Below are 15,779 nucleotides of genomic sequence, written 5' to 3'. Positions count from 1 at the left end.
CCTAAATAACTACAGGTGGTGAGATAAGCTGCACAATATAATTGACCTTTCAGTATATTGTTGCACACACACCATCTATTTAGCAAATGCCCTTGTTATCAACAGCAGCCTTTTAAACTCACCTGAGCTAACAGGTATGTGCGCTGGTTACTCTGCTGCGCTTAAAATTTCTTTTTTGGTTTGCTACAATGCCTTTTCTGAAACGTTGTCTCCTTCTGCTGGAACACTGACTTCTTTCATTTAATGCCTGCAGACTATAAAAGAGAACCCAACCCAAAAAGTTTGGTTGATTAGTCTGTGGCATTCTGTTAAACTGTTGCTTATGGCGGTCTCTGTGAGCTTCTCAGCGACATTCAGCCAGCCAGGTATCCTGCCTGCAGTAGATGGAATGTGGCAATGGAACGCTGGCTGCGCGTGTCATAATAGGCTCTGAGCCTTTATATACCTGTGCACAGCAGCAGCCACCTTCAGTCTGCTGCTGGACAGCCAGCAGCAGCAGCAGCAGGAGAGGTATGTAATCAGGAGCCCTCCTGCTAAGGGTAGACAGCTGCTCGTTCCACCCCACCCCCCGCCTTAATTGGTTCTCCTCCCTTCCAACGGTGTTGAGGCGGGTGGGAACAGCAGGGGGTGAAGGTGCTGTGTTTAAAGAGGTGGAGTTATGCAGATCTAAAACGCGTGGATTGCAGCAGCAGCAAGCCGAAAAGTGCAGGCATGTAAGGGATCTAGAGGTTGACAACATGTCTTCTTAACGGGAGTCCAGGAGCTCATCTCCACAAATGGACTTTTCAGGATCCTTGGGTGGCTCCGTAGTTTGAAACCAATTCTGGTTATCGCTTCTCGGCCTTTTGGCTAAGATCAAGTGTAGTATCTGTTCTTATCAGTTTAATATCTGATACGTCCCCTATCTGGGGACCATATATTAAATGGATTTTTAGAACAGGGAGATGGAAAAAGAGCTTGCTCTGTCCACTCCACGCATTGACCTGGTATTGCAGTATCTCCAGGACCGGTGCACCCCTTCTTTAATGCAGTTTCTAAAATCAGAAAGAATTGAATTCAATGTTTTTTGTTCATTTTGCTTGTTTGTCGGATTTTGGGATGGACTCTTTGGCTTTGCTTTTCTTCTCCTCATTGGATTTTTCATGTTCAAAGTTGCAGAAGCCAGATTACAAGCTCATTTTGGTTCAACTTCAGCAACTGTGCATTGCATTGCCATGTAATGTGATGCAATGCTATCTTTCTAGCTCTCCCTTTTTACTTCCTTTTGGATAAACAGACATATTAGGCAAGCATTTTGGAGCTTTCACCTAAATAACTACAGGTGGTGAGATAAGCTGCACAATATAATTGACCTTTCAGTATATTGTTGCACACACACCATCTATTTAGCAAATGCCCTTGTTATCAACAGCAGCCTTTTAAACTCACCTGAGCTAACAGGTATGTGCGCTGGTTACTCTGCTGCGCTTAAAATTTCTTTTTTGGTTTGCTACAATGCCTTTTCTGAAACGTTGTCTCCTTCTGCTGGAACACTGACTTCTTTCATTTAATGCCTGCAGACTATAAAAGAGAACCCAACCCAAAAAGTTTGGTTGATTAGTCTGTGGCATTCTGTTAAACTGTTGCTTATGGCGGTCTCTGTGAGCTTCTCAGCGACATTCAGCCAGCCAGGTATCCTGCCTGCAGTAGATGGAATGTGGCAATGGAACGCTGGCTGCGCGTGTCATAATAGGCTCTGAGCCTTTATATACCTGTGCACAGCAGCAGCCACCTTCAGTCTGCTGCTGGACAGCCAGCAGCAGCAGCAGCAGGAGAGGTATGTAATCAGGAGCCCTCCTGCTAAGGGTAGACAGCTGCTCGTTCCACCCCACCCCCCGCCTTAATTGGTTCTCCTCCCTTCCAACGGTGTTGAGGCGGGTGGGAACAGCAGGGGGTGAAGGTGCTGTGTTTAAAGAGGTGGAGTTATGCAGATCTAAAACGCGTGGATTGCAGCAGCAGCAAGCCGAAAAGTGCAGGCATGTAAGGGATCTAGAGGTTGACAACATGTCTTCTTAACGGGAGTCCAGGAGCTCATCTCCACAAATGGACTTTTCAGGATCCTTGGGTGGCTCCGTAGTTTGAAACCAATTCTGGTTATCGCTTCTCGGCCTTTTGGCTAAGATCAAGTGTAGTATCTGTTCTTATCAGTTTAATATCTGATACGTCCCCTATCTGGGGACCATATATTAAATGGATTTTTAGAACAGGGAGATGGAAAAAGAGCTTGCTCTGTCCACTCCACGCATTGACCTGGTATTGCAGTATCTCCAGGACCGGTGCACCCCTTCTTTAATGCAGTTTCTAAAATCAGAAAGAATTGAATTCAATGTTTTTTGTTCATTTTGCTTGTTTGTCGGATTTTGGGATGGACTCTTTGGCTTTGCTTTTCTTCTCCTCATTGGATTTTTCATGTTCAAAGTTGCAGAAGCCAGATTACAAGCTCATTTTGGTTCAACTTCAGCAACTGTGCATTGCATTGCCATGTAATGTGATGCAATGCTATCTTTCTAGCTCTCCCTTTTTACTTCCTTTTGGATAAACAGACATATTAGGCAAGCATTTTGGAGCTTTCACCTAAATAACTACAGGTGGTGAGATAAGCTGCACAATATAATTGACCTTTCAGTATATTGTTGCACACACACCATCTATTTAGCAAATGCCCTTGTTATCAACAGCAGCCTTTTAAACTCACCTGAGCTAACAGGTATGTGCGCTGGTTACTCTGCTGCGCTTAAAATTTCTTTTTTGGTTTGCTACAATGCCTTTTCTGAAACGTTGTCTCCTTCTGCTGGAACACTGACTTCTTTCATTTAATGCCTGCAGACTATAAAAGAGAGCCCAACCCAAAAAGTTTGGTTGATTAGTCTGTGGCATTCTGTTAAACTGTTGCTTATGGCGGTCTCTGTGAGCTTCTCAGCGACATTCAGCCAGCCAGGTATCCTGCCTGCAGTAGATGGAATGTGGCAATGGAACGCTGGCTGCGCGTGTCATAATAGGCTCTGAGCCTTTATATACCTGTGCACAGCAGCAGCCACCTTCAGTCTGCTGCTGGACAGCCAGCAGCAGCAGCAGCAGGAGAGGTATGTAATCAGGAGCCCTCCTGCTAAGGGTAGACAGCTGCTCGTTCCACCCCACCCCCCGCCTTAATTGGTTCTCCTCCCTTCCAACGGTGTTGAGGCGGGTGGGAACAGCAGGGGGTGAAGGTGCTGTGTTTAAAGAGGTGGAGTTATGCAGATCTAAAACGCGTGGATTGCAGCAGCAGCAAGCCGAAAAGTGCAGGCATGTAAGGGATCTAGAGGTTGACAACATGTCTTCTTAACGGGAGTCCAGGAGCTCATCTCCACAAATGGACTTTTCAGGATCCTTGGGTGGCTCCGTAGTTTGAAACCAATTCTGGTTATCGCTTCTCGGCCTTTTGGCTAAGATCAAGTGTAGTATCTGTTCTTATCAGTTTAATATCTGATACGTCCCCTATCTGGGGACCATATATTAAATGGATTTTTAGAACAGGGAGATGGAAAAAGAGCTTGCTCTGTCCACTCCACGCATTGACCTGGTATTGCAGTATCTCCAGGACCGGTGCACCCCTTCTTTAATGCAGTTTCTAAAATCAGAAAGAATTGAATTCAATGTTTTTTGTTCATTTTGCTTGTTTGTCGGATTTTGGGATGGACTCTTTGGCTTTGCTTTTCTTCTCCTCATTGGATTTTTCATGTTCAAAGTTGCAGAAGCCAGATTACAAGCTCATTTTGGTTCAACTTCAGCAACTGTGCATTGCATTGCCATGTAATGTGATGCAATGCTATCTTTCTAGCTCTCCCTTTTTACTTCCTTTTGGATAAACAGACATATTAGGCAAGCATTTTGGAGCTTTCACCTAAATAACTACAGGTGGTGAGATAAGCTGCACAATATAATTGACCTTTCAGTATATTGTTGCACACACACCATCTATTTAGCAAATGCCCTTGTTATCAACAGCAGCCTTTTAAACTCACCTGAGCTAACAGGTATGTGCGCTGGTTACTCTGCTGCGCTTAAAATTTCTTTTTTGGTTTGCTACAATGCCTTTTCTGAAACGTTGTCTCCTTCTGCTGGAACACTGACTTCTTTCATTTAATGCCTGCAGACTATAAAAGAGAGCCCAACCCAAAAAGTTTGGTTGATTAGTCTGTGGAATTCTGTTAAACTGTTGCTTATGGCGGTCTCTGTGAGCTTCTCAGCGACATTCAGCCAGCCAGGTATCCTGCCTGCAGTAGATGGAATGTGGCAATGGAACGCTGGCTGCGCGTGTCATAATAGGCTCTGAGCCTTTATATACCTGTGCACAGCAGCAGCCACCTTCAGTCTGCTGCTGGACAGCCAGCAGCAGCAGCAGCAGGAGAGGTATGTAATCAGGAGCCCTCCTGCTAAGGGTAGACAGCTGCTCGTTCCACCCCACCCCCCACCTTAATTGGTTCTCCTCCCTTCCAACGGTGTTGAGGCGGGTGGGAACAGCAGGGGGTGAAGGTGCTGTGTTTAAAGAGGTGGAGTTATGCAGATCTAAAACGCGTGGATTGCAGCAGCAGCAAGCCGAAAAGTGCAGGCATGTAAGGGATCTAGAGGTTGACAACATGTCTTCTTAACGGGAGTCCAGGAGCTCATCTCCACAAATGGACTTTTCAGGATCCTTGGGTGGCTCCGTAGTTTGAAACCAATTCTGGTTATCGCTTCTCGGCCTTTTGGCTAAGATCAAGTGTAGTATCTGTTCTTATCAGTTTAATATCTGATACGTCCCCTATCTGGGGACCATATATTAAATGGATTTTTAGAACAGGGAGATGGAAAAAGAGCTTGCTCTGTCCACTCCACGCATTGACCTGGTATTGCAGTATCTCCAGGACCGGTGCACCCCTTCTTTAATGCAGTTTCTAAAATCAGAAAGAATTGAATTCAATGTTTTTTGTTCATTTTGCTTGTTTGTCGGATTTTGGGATGGACTCTTTGGCTTTGCTTTTCTTCTCCTCATTGGATTTTTCATGTTCAAAGTTGCAGAAGCCAGATTACAAGCTCATTTTGGTTCAACTTCAGCAACTGTGCATTGCATTGCCATGTAATGTGATGCAATGCTATCTTTCTAGCTCTCCCTTTTTACTTCCTTTTGGATAAACAGACATATTAGGCAAGCATTTTGGAGCTTTCACCTAAATAACTACAGGTGGTGAGATAAGCTGCACAATATAATTGACCTTTCAGTATATTGTTGCACACACACCATCTATTTAGCAAATGCCCTTGTTATCAACAGCAGCCTTTTAAACTCACCTGAGCTAACAGGTATGTGCGCTGGTTACTCTGCTGCGCTTAAAATTTCTTTTTTGGTTTGCTACAATGCCTTTTCTGAAACGTTGTCTCCTTCTGCTGGAACACTGACTTCTTTCATTTAATGCCTGCAGACTATAAAAGAGAGCCCAACCCAAAAAGTTTGGTTGATTAGTCTGTGGCATTCTGTTAAACTGTTGCTTATGGCGGTCTCTGTGAGCTTCTCAGCGACATTCAGCCAGCCAGGTATCCTGCCTGCAGTAGATGGAATGTGGCAATGGAACGCTGGCTGCGCGTGTCATAATAGGCTCTGAGCCTTTATATACCTGTGCACAGCAGCAGCCACCTTCAGTCTGCTGCTGGACAGCCAGCAGCAGCAGCAGCAGGAGAGGTATGTAATCAGGAGCCCTCCTGCTAAGGGTAGACAGCTGCTCGTTCCACCCCACCCCCCGCCTTAATTGGTTCTCCTCCCTTCCAACGGTGTTGAGGCGGGTGGGAACAGCAGGGGGTGAAGGTGCTGTGTTTAAAGAGGTGGAGTTATGCAGATCTAAAACGCGTGGATTGCAGCAGCAGCAAGCCGAAAAGTGCAGGCATGTAAGGGATCTAGAGGTTGACAACATGTCTTCTTAACGGGAGTCCAGGAGCTCATCTCCACAAATGGACTTTTCAGGATCCTTGGGTGGCTCCGTAGTTTGAAACCAATTCTGGTTATCGCTTCTCGGCCTTTTGGCTAAGATCAAGTGTAGTATCTGTTCTTATCAGTTTAATATCTGATACGTCCCCTATCTGGGGACCATATATTAAATGGATTTTTAGAACAGGGAGATGGAAAAAGAGCTTGCTCTGTCCACTCCACGCATTGACCTGGTATTGCAGTATCTCCAGGACCGGTGCACCCCTTCTTTAATGCAGTTTCTAAAATCAGAAAGAATTGAATTCAATGTTTTTTGTTCATTTTGCTTGTTTGTCGGATTTTGGGATGGACTCTTTGGCTTTGCTTTTCTTCTCCTCATTGGATTTTTCATGTTCAAAGTTGCAGAAGCCAGATTACAAGCTCATTTTGGTTCAACTTCAGCAACTGTGCATTGCATTGCCATGTAATGTGATGCAATGCTATCTTTCTAGCTCTCCCTTTTTACTTCCTTTTGGATAAACAGACATATTAGGCAAGCATTTTGGAGCTTTCACCTAAATAACTACAGGTGGTGAGATAAGCTGCACAATATAATTGACCTTTCAGTATATTGTTGCACACACACCATCTATTTAGCAAATGCCCTTGTTATCAACAGCAGCCTTTTAAACTCACCTGAACTAACAGGTATGTGCGCTGGTTACTCTGCTGCGCTTAAAATTTCTTTTTTGGTTTGCTACAATGCCTTTTCTGAAACGTTGTCTCCTTCTGCTGGAACACTGACTTCTTTCATTTAATGCCTGCAGACTATAAAAGAGAGCCCAACCCAAAAAGTTTGGTTGATTAGTCTGTGGCATTCTGTTAAACTGTTGCTTATGGCGGTCTCTGTGAGCTTCTCAGCGACATTCAGCCAGCCAGGTATCCTGCCTGCAGTAGATGGAATGTGGCAATGGAACGCTGGCTGCGCGTGTCATAATAGGCTCTGAGCCTTTATATACCTGTGCACAGCAGCAGCCACCTTCAGTCTGCTGCTGGACAGCCAGCAGCAGCAGCAGCAGGAGAGGTATGTAATCAGGAGCCCTCCTGCTAAGGGTAGACAGCTGCTCGTTCCACCCCACCCCCCGCCTTAATTGGTTCTCCTCCCTTCCAACGGTGTTGAGGCGGGTGGGAACAGCAGGGGGTGAAGGTGCTGTGTTTAAAGAGGTGGAGTTATGCAGATCTAAAACGCGTGGATTGCAGCAGCAGCAAGCCGAAAAGTGCAGGCATGTAAGGGATCTAGAGGTTGACAACATGTCTTCTTAACGGGAGTCCAGGAGCTCATCTCCACAAATGGACTTTTCAGGATCCTTGGGTGGCTCCGTAGTTTGAAACCAATTCTGGTTATCGCTTCTCGGCCTTTTGGCTAAGATCAAGTGTAGTATCTGTTCTTATCAGTTTAATATCTGATACGTCCCCTATCTGGGGACCATATATTAAATGGATTTTTAGAACAGGGAGATGGAAAAAGAGCTTGCTCTGTCCACTCCACACATTGACCTGGTATTGCAGTATCTCCAGGACCGGTGCACCCCTTCTTTAATGCAGTTTCTAAAATCAGAAAGAATTGAATTCAATGTTTTTTGTTCATTTTGCTTGTTTGTCGGATTTTGGGATGGACTCTTTGGCTTTGCTTTTCTTCTCCTCATTGGATTTTTCATGTTCAAAGTTGCAGAAGCCAGATTACAAGCTCATTTTGGTTCAACTTCAGCAACTGTGCATTGCATTGCCATGTAATGTGATGCAATGCTATCTTTCTAGCTCTCCCTTTTTACTTCCTTTTGGATAAACAGACATATTAGGCAAGCATTTTGGAGCTTTCACCTAAATAACTACAGGTGGTGAGATAAGCTGCACAATATAATTGACCTTTCAGTATATTGTTGCACACACACCATCTATTTAGCAAATGCCCTTGTTATCAACAGCAGCCTTTTAAACTCACCTGAGCTAACAGGTATGTGCGCTGGTTACTCTGCTGCGCTTAAAATTTCTTTTTTGGTTTGCTACAATGCCTTTTCTGAAACGTTGTCTCCTTCTGCTGGAACACTGACTTCTTTCATTTAATGCCTGCAGACTATAAAAGAGAACCCAACCCAAAAAGTTTGGTTGATTAGTCTGTGGCATTCTGTTAAACTGTTGCTTATGGCGGTCTCTGTGAGCTTCTCAGCGACATTCAGCCAGCCAGGTATCCTGCCTGCAGTAGATGGAATGTGGCAATGGAACGCTGGCTGCGCGTGTCATAATAGGCTCTGAGCCTTTATATACCTGTGCACAGCAGCAGCCACCTTCAGTCTGCTGCTGGACAGCCAGCAGCAGCAGCAGCAGGAGAGGTATGTAATCAGGAGCCCTCCTGCTAAGGGTAGACAGCTGCTCGTTCCACCCCACCCCCCGCCTTAATTGGTTCTCCTCCCTTCCAACGGTGTTGAGGCGGGTGGGAACAGCAGGGGGTGAAGGTGCTGTGTTTAAAGAGGTGGAGTTATGCAGATCTAAAACGCGTGGATTGCAGCAGCAGCAAGCCGAAAAGTGCAGGCATGTAAGGGATCTAGAGGTTGACAACATGTCTTCTTAACGGGAGTCCAGGAGCTCATCTCCACAAATGGACTTTTCAGGATCCTTGGGTGGCTCCGTAGTTTGAAACCAATTCTGGTTATCGCTTCTCGGCCTTTTGGCTAAGATCAAGTGTAGTATCTGTTCTTATCAGTTTAATATCTGATACGTCCCCTATCTGGGGACCATATATTAAATGGATTTTTAGAACAGGGAGATGGAAAAAGAGCTTGCTCTGTCCACTCCACGCATTGACCTGGTATTGCAGTATCTCCAGGACCGGTGCACCCCTTCTTTAATGCAGTTTCTAAAATCAGAAAGAATTGAATTCAATGTTTTTTGTTCATTTTGCTTGTTTGTCGGATTTTGGGATGGACTCTTTGGCTTTGCTTTTCTTCTCCTCATTGGATTTTTCATGTTCAAAGTTGCAGAAGCCAGATTACAAGCTCATTTTGGTTCAACTTCAGCAACTGTGCATTGCATTGCCATGTAATGTGATGCAATGCTATCTTTCTAGCTCTCCCTTTTTACTTCCTTTTGGATAAACAGACATATTAGGCAAGCATTTTGGAGCTTTCACCTAAATAACTACAGGTGGTGAGATAAGCTGCACAATATAATTGACCTTTCAGTATATTGTTGCACACACACCATCTATTTAGCAAATGCCCTTGTTATCAACAGCAGCCTTTTAAACTCACCTGAGCTAACAGGTATGTGCGCTGGTTACTCTGCTGCGCTTAAAATTTCTTTTTTGGTTTGCTACAATGCCTTTTCTGAAACGTTGTCTCCTTCTGCTGGAACACTGACTTCTTTCATTTAATGCCTGCAGACTATAAAAGAGAACCCAACCCAAAAAGTTTGGTTGATTAGTCTGTGGCATTCTGTTAAACTGTTGCTTATGGCGGTCTCTGTGAGCTTCTCAGCGACATTCAGCCAGCCAGGTATCCTGCCTGCAGTAGATGGAATGTGGCAATGGAACGCTGGCTGCGCGTGTCATAATAGGCTCTGAGCCTTTATATACCTGTGCACAGCAGCAGCCACCTTCAGTCTGCTGCTGGACAGCCAGCAGCAGCAGCAGCAGGAGAGGTATGTAATCAGGAGCCCTCCTGCTAAGGGTAGACAGCTGCTCGTTCCACCCCACCCCCCGCCTTAATTGGTTCTCCTCCCTTCCAACGGTGTTGAGGCGGGTGGGAACAGCAGGGGGTGAAGGTGCTGTGTTTAAAGAGGTGGAGTTATGCAGATCTAAAACGCGTGGATTGCAGCAGCAGCAAGCCGAAAAGTGCAGGCATGTAAGGGATCTAGAGGTTGACAACATGTCTTCTTAACGGGAGTCCAGGAGCTCATCTCCACAAATGGACTTTTCAGGATCCTTGGGTGGCTCCGTAGTTTGAAACCAATTCTGGTTATCGCTTCTCGGCCTTTTGGCTAAGATCAAGTGTAGTATCTGTTCTTATCAGTTTAATATCTGATACGTCCCCTATCTGGGGACCATATATTAAATGGATTTTTAGAACAGGGAGATGGAAAAAGAGCTTGCTCTGTCCACTCCACGCATTGACCTGGTATTGCAGTATCTCCAGGACCGGTGCACCCCTTCTTTAATGCAGTTTCTAAAATCAGAAAGAATTGAATTCAATGTTTTTTGTTCATTTTGCTTGTTTGTCGGATTTTGGGATGGACTCTTTGGCTTTGCTTTTCTTCTCCTCATTGGATTTTTCATGTTCAAAGTTGCAGAAGCCAGATTACAAGCTCATTTTGGTTCAACTTCAGCAACTGTGCATTGCATTGCCATGTAATGTGATGCAATGCTATCTTTCTAGCTCTCCCTTTTTACTTCCTTTTGGATAAACAGACATATTAGGCAAGCATTTTGGAGCTTTCACCTAAATAACTACAGGTGGTGAGATAAGCTGCACAATATAATTGACCTTTCAGTATATTGTTGCACACACACCATCTATTTAGCAAATGCCCTTGTTATCAACAGCAGCCTTTTAAACTCACCTGAGCTAACAGGTATGTGCGCTGGTTACTCTGCTGCGCTTAAAATTTCTTTTTTGGTTTGCTACAATGCCTTTTCTGAAACGTTGTCTCCTTCTGCTGGAACACTGACTTCTTTCATTTAATGCCTGCAGACTATAAAAGAGAACCCAACCCAAAAAGTTTGGTTGATTAGTCTGTGGCATTCTGTTAAACTGTTGCTTATGGCGGTCTCTGTGAGCTTCTCAGCGACATTCAGCCAGCCAGGTATCCTGCCTGCAGTAGATGGAATGTGGCAATGGAACGCTGGCTGCGCGTGTCATAATAGGCTCTGAGCCTTTATATACCTGTGCACAGCAGCAGCCACCTTCAGTCTGCTGCTGGACAGCCAGCAGCAGCAGCAGCAGGAGAGGTATGTAATCAGGAGCCCTCCTGCTAAGGGTAGACAGCTGCTCGTTCCACCCCACCCCCCGCCTTAATTGGTTCTCCTCCCTTCCAACGGTGTTGAGGCGGGTGGGAACAGCAGGGGGTGAAGGTGCTGTGTTTAAAGAGGTGGAGTTATGCAGATCTAAAACGCGTGGATTGCAGCAGCAGCAAGCCGAAAAGTGCAGGCATGTAAGGGATCTAGAGGTTGACAACATGTCTTCTTAACGGGAGTCCAGGAGCTCATCTCCACAAATGGACTTTTCAGGATCCTTGGGTGGCTCCGTAGTTTGAAACCAATTCTGGTTATCGCTTCTCGGCCTTTTGGCTAAGATACCACATCTTGCCAGAAGGATTCTAAGCCAATCGTGCCCTTGGCCTTGAGGCATCGGCGGTGTAAAAGCCGTCTTAAGCCTCATGCTGCTTTAGGGGGCAGATACGCAAAGAAACCAAGAAGGCGATCGACCCTATCTACCTTTTGAAGATGGCATCAGCAGTAGCGGCCGCAGTGCGCTATGCCAGAGCTGGTGACCTTCGCATCAAGAACTCTTTCAAGATCGAAGTGGACGATGCATCCAAGGAGAAGTTGACCTTGAAGTTTTTCGTGAGGAGAGTGCTGCTGGAGATCCTAGGAGTAAAGAGGGAAGACATCCTGGCCCTTCAAGATCGCCCCGGTTCCTTCACTTTGACTCTGGAGTCGGAGTATGCGTGCCAGAACCTCTTCCGCCAGATTCACCTGCACCTTTCAGATGAGGATCTTAAAGGACTCACCTTTGTCATCCTTTACTCCGGTGGAGAGAAGCCGCTCGTGGTTCAGATGAGCAACCCTCATGTTCCCTTAGTTAATATTATTTGCTTTCTTCAAAACTATTTCCCAGAACTGCGGTATTCCCACAAGGTCATGAATGAGGAAAACCTCTGGACGGGAAAGCATAAATTTTTTGTTAAATTTTGTGAAGATCCAAATGGCATTGGTGGTCAGCGTCATCCTCCGTCAAGTTTCCTGATCGGTAGGGAGCGGGGGCGCCTCTTCTACCCGGACATGCCCCTCTTCTGCCGGAAATGCATGTGTTTCGGTCACACTTATGAGAACTGCAAGGAGGAGGTGGCAATCTGTAAGAAGTGCTACAAGCATGGACATGCCACAATGGACTGTACCAATGAGATGGTGTGCAACATCTGCCGGGTCCCAGGTCACTCCTTCCGGGAGTGTCCTTTGAAGAAAAAGGCGGAAACCTATGCTGAAACGCTGGCAAAGCAACCTGCCCGTGTGCCTCCATCTGCTCCCGGGGGGCAGAGGCAACCCTCTGCTGTTCCTGCTCCTGCGGGTGCGTCTACAGCGCGGGGGCAGTCTTCTAGCTCTCCAGTACCTGCTCCACAGACCAAGCCTGCTAGTACATCAGGTGGTACGTCTGCACCTGCTGCACAGAGGAAGCCAACCAACCCTCCTGCTCCTGCTGCTAAGGGGGGTCCCACCGGTGCTCCTGTATCTACTGTGCGAACACAACCCCCTGTAGGCGGGTCCACAAGCACTTCAGTGCCTGCTGCACAGGGAAAACCTGCCAGTTCTCCTATTCCTGCTGCGCATAAGCCCACGTCTATGCAGAAACCTCCAGCTGAGAAACCTGTCCGTCCTGAGAGGAGGGAAGCTTCATCTAAGGACTGGGCTGCTGATTCTGATCCGGGTGATATGGTGGTGGAGGGGAGTCCCTCTGCTGAAATCGGGACATTTAGCTCGGAGGAAGAAGCAATGGAGCTGGAAACTCGTAGGAAAAGGAAAACAGATGATAGGTCTGATGAGAATGTGGCCAGGGAGACTTCCAAGAAGTGTCCATTAAAACCAAGTCTTCTGCAATACAAGCCAATGGCTCCCGCTGCCCCTCCTGAGGAGCCAAGGCCTTCAGACCCTATAAACATTTCTTTTTCGGACTCAGAAGTGCAGAGCCCGTTAACATCGGTGGGCTTTATGTCTGATTCTGACAGTAGTGTGACCTGAACTAACCTATCATGACCTCATCAATTAAAGTAGCCTCGCTCAATGTGAGGAGTATAAGGGGCTCTACAAGAAGGGCTGCTTTGTTTTCCTACCTGTCAACAGTGGACTGTGATGTCTTTTGTTTGCAAGAATGTAACATTGACTTTGATATGAATTATGCAGATTTAAGAAAAGATTGGCCTCATGGGCCCTCTATCTGGTCCGGAGATAATGAAAATCGTTCCTCTGGCATTGGAGTGCTGTTTAGGTCGCATGACTTTAAAATCAACTCTTTTGTGGACATTTCTTCTGGACGTGCTCTTTTCTTAAATATTAGTTTTAAAGGTGTGGACTTTAGACTTTTGAACATTTATGCTTCTCCGGTGAAGGAAGAGAGACATCAGTTGTTTGAAGATGTGCAATATTACCTACCTGGTTCATCGCCTCTGATGTTCTGTGGGGATTTCAATTGTGTCTTGCCTGGTGAAGGGAGAAGCGGGAGTTCCACCGTTCCTAAAAAAGACAAAACAGAGAAACAACTAAAGGATTTGTTAACTGATTTTTTTCTTAGAGACTCCTGGAAAGAGATCCGTAGTAATGATCCCGGTTATACTTGGGAGAACTCTTCTTCTAAATCTCGTATTGATTTTATTTTCATGTCCCAATATGTGAATGTCAAATCTGTTGTCTTAATCCCAAACATTTTTTCAGATCATAAGATGTTGCTATCAGAGTTAGAATTACCTGGGCTTGTCAAGGCAAGAGGAGTTTGGAGGCTAAATACAACATTGTTACAAGATCCTAAGGTAAGAACAGATTTTAAAGCGTTTTTTAATTATTTAAGAACAAAACAACAAAAATTTTTAACTCTGCTAGAATGGTGGGAATACAGCAAGATGAAGATAAAAAGTTTTTTTATCAAGGTCAGCATAGCCAATGCAAGAGAAAAGTCCGCTTGGCATAAAAGGCTTATTACTAAATTGCAGACCTGTTATCAACTAAGAGATGTGGGACTTGAAATGGACGATTTAATTGAAGCAACAAAAAAAGAAATTAAAAAGAGTATAGAGTCGAAGGGTAAGGAAATAATTTATAACTCAAAAATTGAAGTGATGGAGAAAAATGAAAAGTGCTCAAGATTTTTTTTTAAAAAAGTAGTTGCTGCTAAGGAAATGATAACAGAATTAGAGGGTGAAACTACAACTGAAGGTATGCTCAACCAAGCTCACCAGTTTTATCAGCAGCTTTTTAATGAGAAAACTATAGACCAGTCTTTTACTGAAGATGCCCTTAATTCATTAAAAAATAGTCTGAGCCGCGAAGACCAAGAATTGTTATGCACTGAAGTCACCTTGTCGGAAGTAGATGCTGCTATCAAAAGTTTTTCCTATGGGAAAACCCCTGGTTCTGACGGTTTGCCTGTTGAATTTTATCGTGAATTTTGGAATTTTTTAAAACCCGACTTGTTTTTAGTAATCAAAGAAGCTTTTAAGTGTGATATCCTGCCTATATCTTGGAGAAGTGGTCTGGTCTCCCTGATTTTTAAAAAAGGAGCCAAATCCCATCTGGCAAACTGGAGACCAATCACACTGTTGAATGTTGATTACAAGTTGATGTCCAAAATTTTAGTGAACCGTTTTAAAAAAGTTTTATCCAAAGTTATTTATGAAGACCAGGTATGTGGGGTGCCAGGAAGAGGAGTTGCGGAGCATCTCAATACCATCCGCGATGTCATATGGTACCAGCAATCCAGGAAGCAAGACTTAGCAATTTTATCGTTGGATTTTCAAAAGGCTTTTGATCGTGTCTCTCATTGTTTTTTATGGTTGGTTTTAAAAAAAATGGGCTTCCCTGAAATTTTTATCAAGCAAGTGGCACTTTTATATAAGAACTCTTTTAGTAAAATTTTAATCAATGGATTTTTGTCTAATGAAGTGTTTTTGCATTCAGGTGTGAAGCAAGGCTGCCCTTTGTCCCCAGTGCTATTTATATGTGCAATAGAGCCTCTTTTATCTATGCTACGAGAGGATAAAGTGATTAAAGGTGTCCCTATCCCTGGAGGACATGGAAGAGATGTGAAGGTAATGGGCTACATGGATGATATTACTATTTTTTGTTCATCACCTGCCGCTCTCAGGAGAGCTATAAGAACGACCAATTTTTTTTGTGAAGCCTCAGGTTTTAAGTTAAACATTGAGAAATGTGATTGTTTTGTCCGTGGCAATTGGGCGGATGTGTCCATCCCTGATCTCCCGATGCAGTCAGAGAAGATTAAAATTCTGGGCGTGATTTTTGATCGACAGAATGATGGAATGAAGAGCTGGGATGGAGTAAGGGACAAAATACAAAAGAAGATTGACTTTTGGAAATTAAGAAAATTAACAATCGAAGGTAAAGTTTTAATTATTAAGGCCCTTCTGCTTCCTGTCATGTTATATCTCAGTTATGTTTATCCCCCAAGTGACCTTACAGCGAGAAGATTACAGAGAATGCTGTTTGAATTTGTGTGGAACTCTAAGTTCGAAAAGGTGAAGAGAGAAACAATGTACAAGATGCACCACCTTGGTGGTAAGGATGTTCCCAACGTCAAACTGTTTTTATACTCCAAGTTTTTTAGCCTCTGTTTTAAATATATGTTTGCTTCAAGCCCTTGGGCACATTTTTTAAGATATGCAGCTGGCCACATTTTTAGGAGGCGAAAGTGGATATCCATTTCTTTAACAAGCCCAGTGTTGTTATCACCTCCACAACAATATGCCATCCTGGAGAAAGTTATCAGATTATATGGCCTAGATTCTTTTGAGATGGAGACATTGAAGAATGCAAGGAAGCTGC

At 44.6% G+C, this 15,779-nt stretch overlaps 8 non-coding genes across 8 annotated transcripts; all 8 read left to right on the top strand.

Annotated features, from left to right (window-relative positions):
- The first annotated feature begins 829 nt into the window (after positions 1 to 829).
- Positions 830 to 1,020, top strand: LOC141236210 (U2 spliceosomal RNA). Its single transcript, XR_012301904.1, has one exon. It is a non-coding gene; the product is annotated as a U2 spliceosomal RNA (small nuclear RNA).
- Positions 1,021 to 2,135: 1,115 nt separating this feature from the next.
- LOC141236208 (U2 spliceosomal RNA) lies at positions 2,136 to 2,326 on the top strand. Its single transcript, XR_012301902.1, has one exon. It is a non-coding gene; the product is annotated as a U2 spliceosomal RNA (small nuclear RNA).
- A 1,115-nt stretch (positions 2,327 to 3,441) lies between these two features.
- Positions 3,442 to 3,632, top strand: LOC141236207 (U2 spliceosomal RNA). Its single transcript, XR_012301901.1, has one exon. It is a non-coding gene; the product is annotated as a U2 spliceosomal RNA (small nuclear RNA).
- Positions 3,633 to 4,747: 1,115 nt separating this feature from the next.
- Positions 4,748 to 4,938, top strand: LOC141236206 (U2 spliceosomal RNA). Its single transcript, XR_012301900.1, has one exon. It is a non-coding gene; the product is annotated as a U2 spliceosomal RNA (small nuclear RNA).
- A 1,115-nt stretch (positions 4,939 to 6,053) lies between these two features.
- On the top strand, positions 6,054 to 6,244 carry LOC141236205 (U2 spliceosomal RNA). The gene has a single exon (XR_012301899.1). It is a non-coding gene; the product is annotated as a U2 spliceosomal RNA (small nuclear RNA).
- A 1,115-nt stretch (positions 6,245 to 7,359) lies between these two features.
- LOC141236275 (U2 spliceosomal RNA) lies at positions 7,360 to 7,550 on the top strand. The gene has a single exon (XR_012301966.1). It is a non-coding gene; the product is annotated as a U2 spliceosomal RNA (small nuclear RNA).
- A 1,115-nt stretch (positions 7,551 to 8,665) lies between these two features.
- On the top strand, positions 8,666 to 8,856 carry LOC141236204 (U2 spliceosomal RNA). The gene has a single exon (XR_012301898.1). It is a non-coding gene; the product is annotated as a U2 spliceosomal RNA (small nuclear RNA).
- Positions 8,857 to 9,971: 1,115 nt separating this feature from the next.
- On the top strand, positions 9,972 to 10,162 carry LOC141236202 (U2 spliceosomal RNA). Its single transcript, XR_012301896.1, has one exon. It is a non-coding gene; the product is annotated as a U2 spliceosomal RNA (small nuclear RNA).
- Positions 10,163 to 15,779: the final 5,617 nt, after the last annotated feature.

This window comes from Phyllobates terribilis, unplaced genomic scaffold (assembly GCF_046119375.1).
Source record: "Phyllobates terribilis strain yellow unplaced genomic scaffold, ASM4611937v1 Scaffold_693__1_contigs__length_808095, whole genome shotgun sequence".
Taxonomy (NCBI): Eukaryota; Metazoa; Chordata; class Amphibia; order Anura; family Dendrobatidae; genus Phyllobates; species Phyllobates terribilis.
Note: the sequence above shows the minus strand (reverse complement) of the source record. Positions and strands in the feature narration are given on the sequence as shown.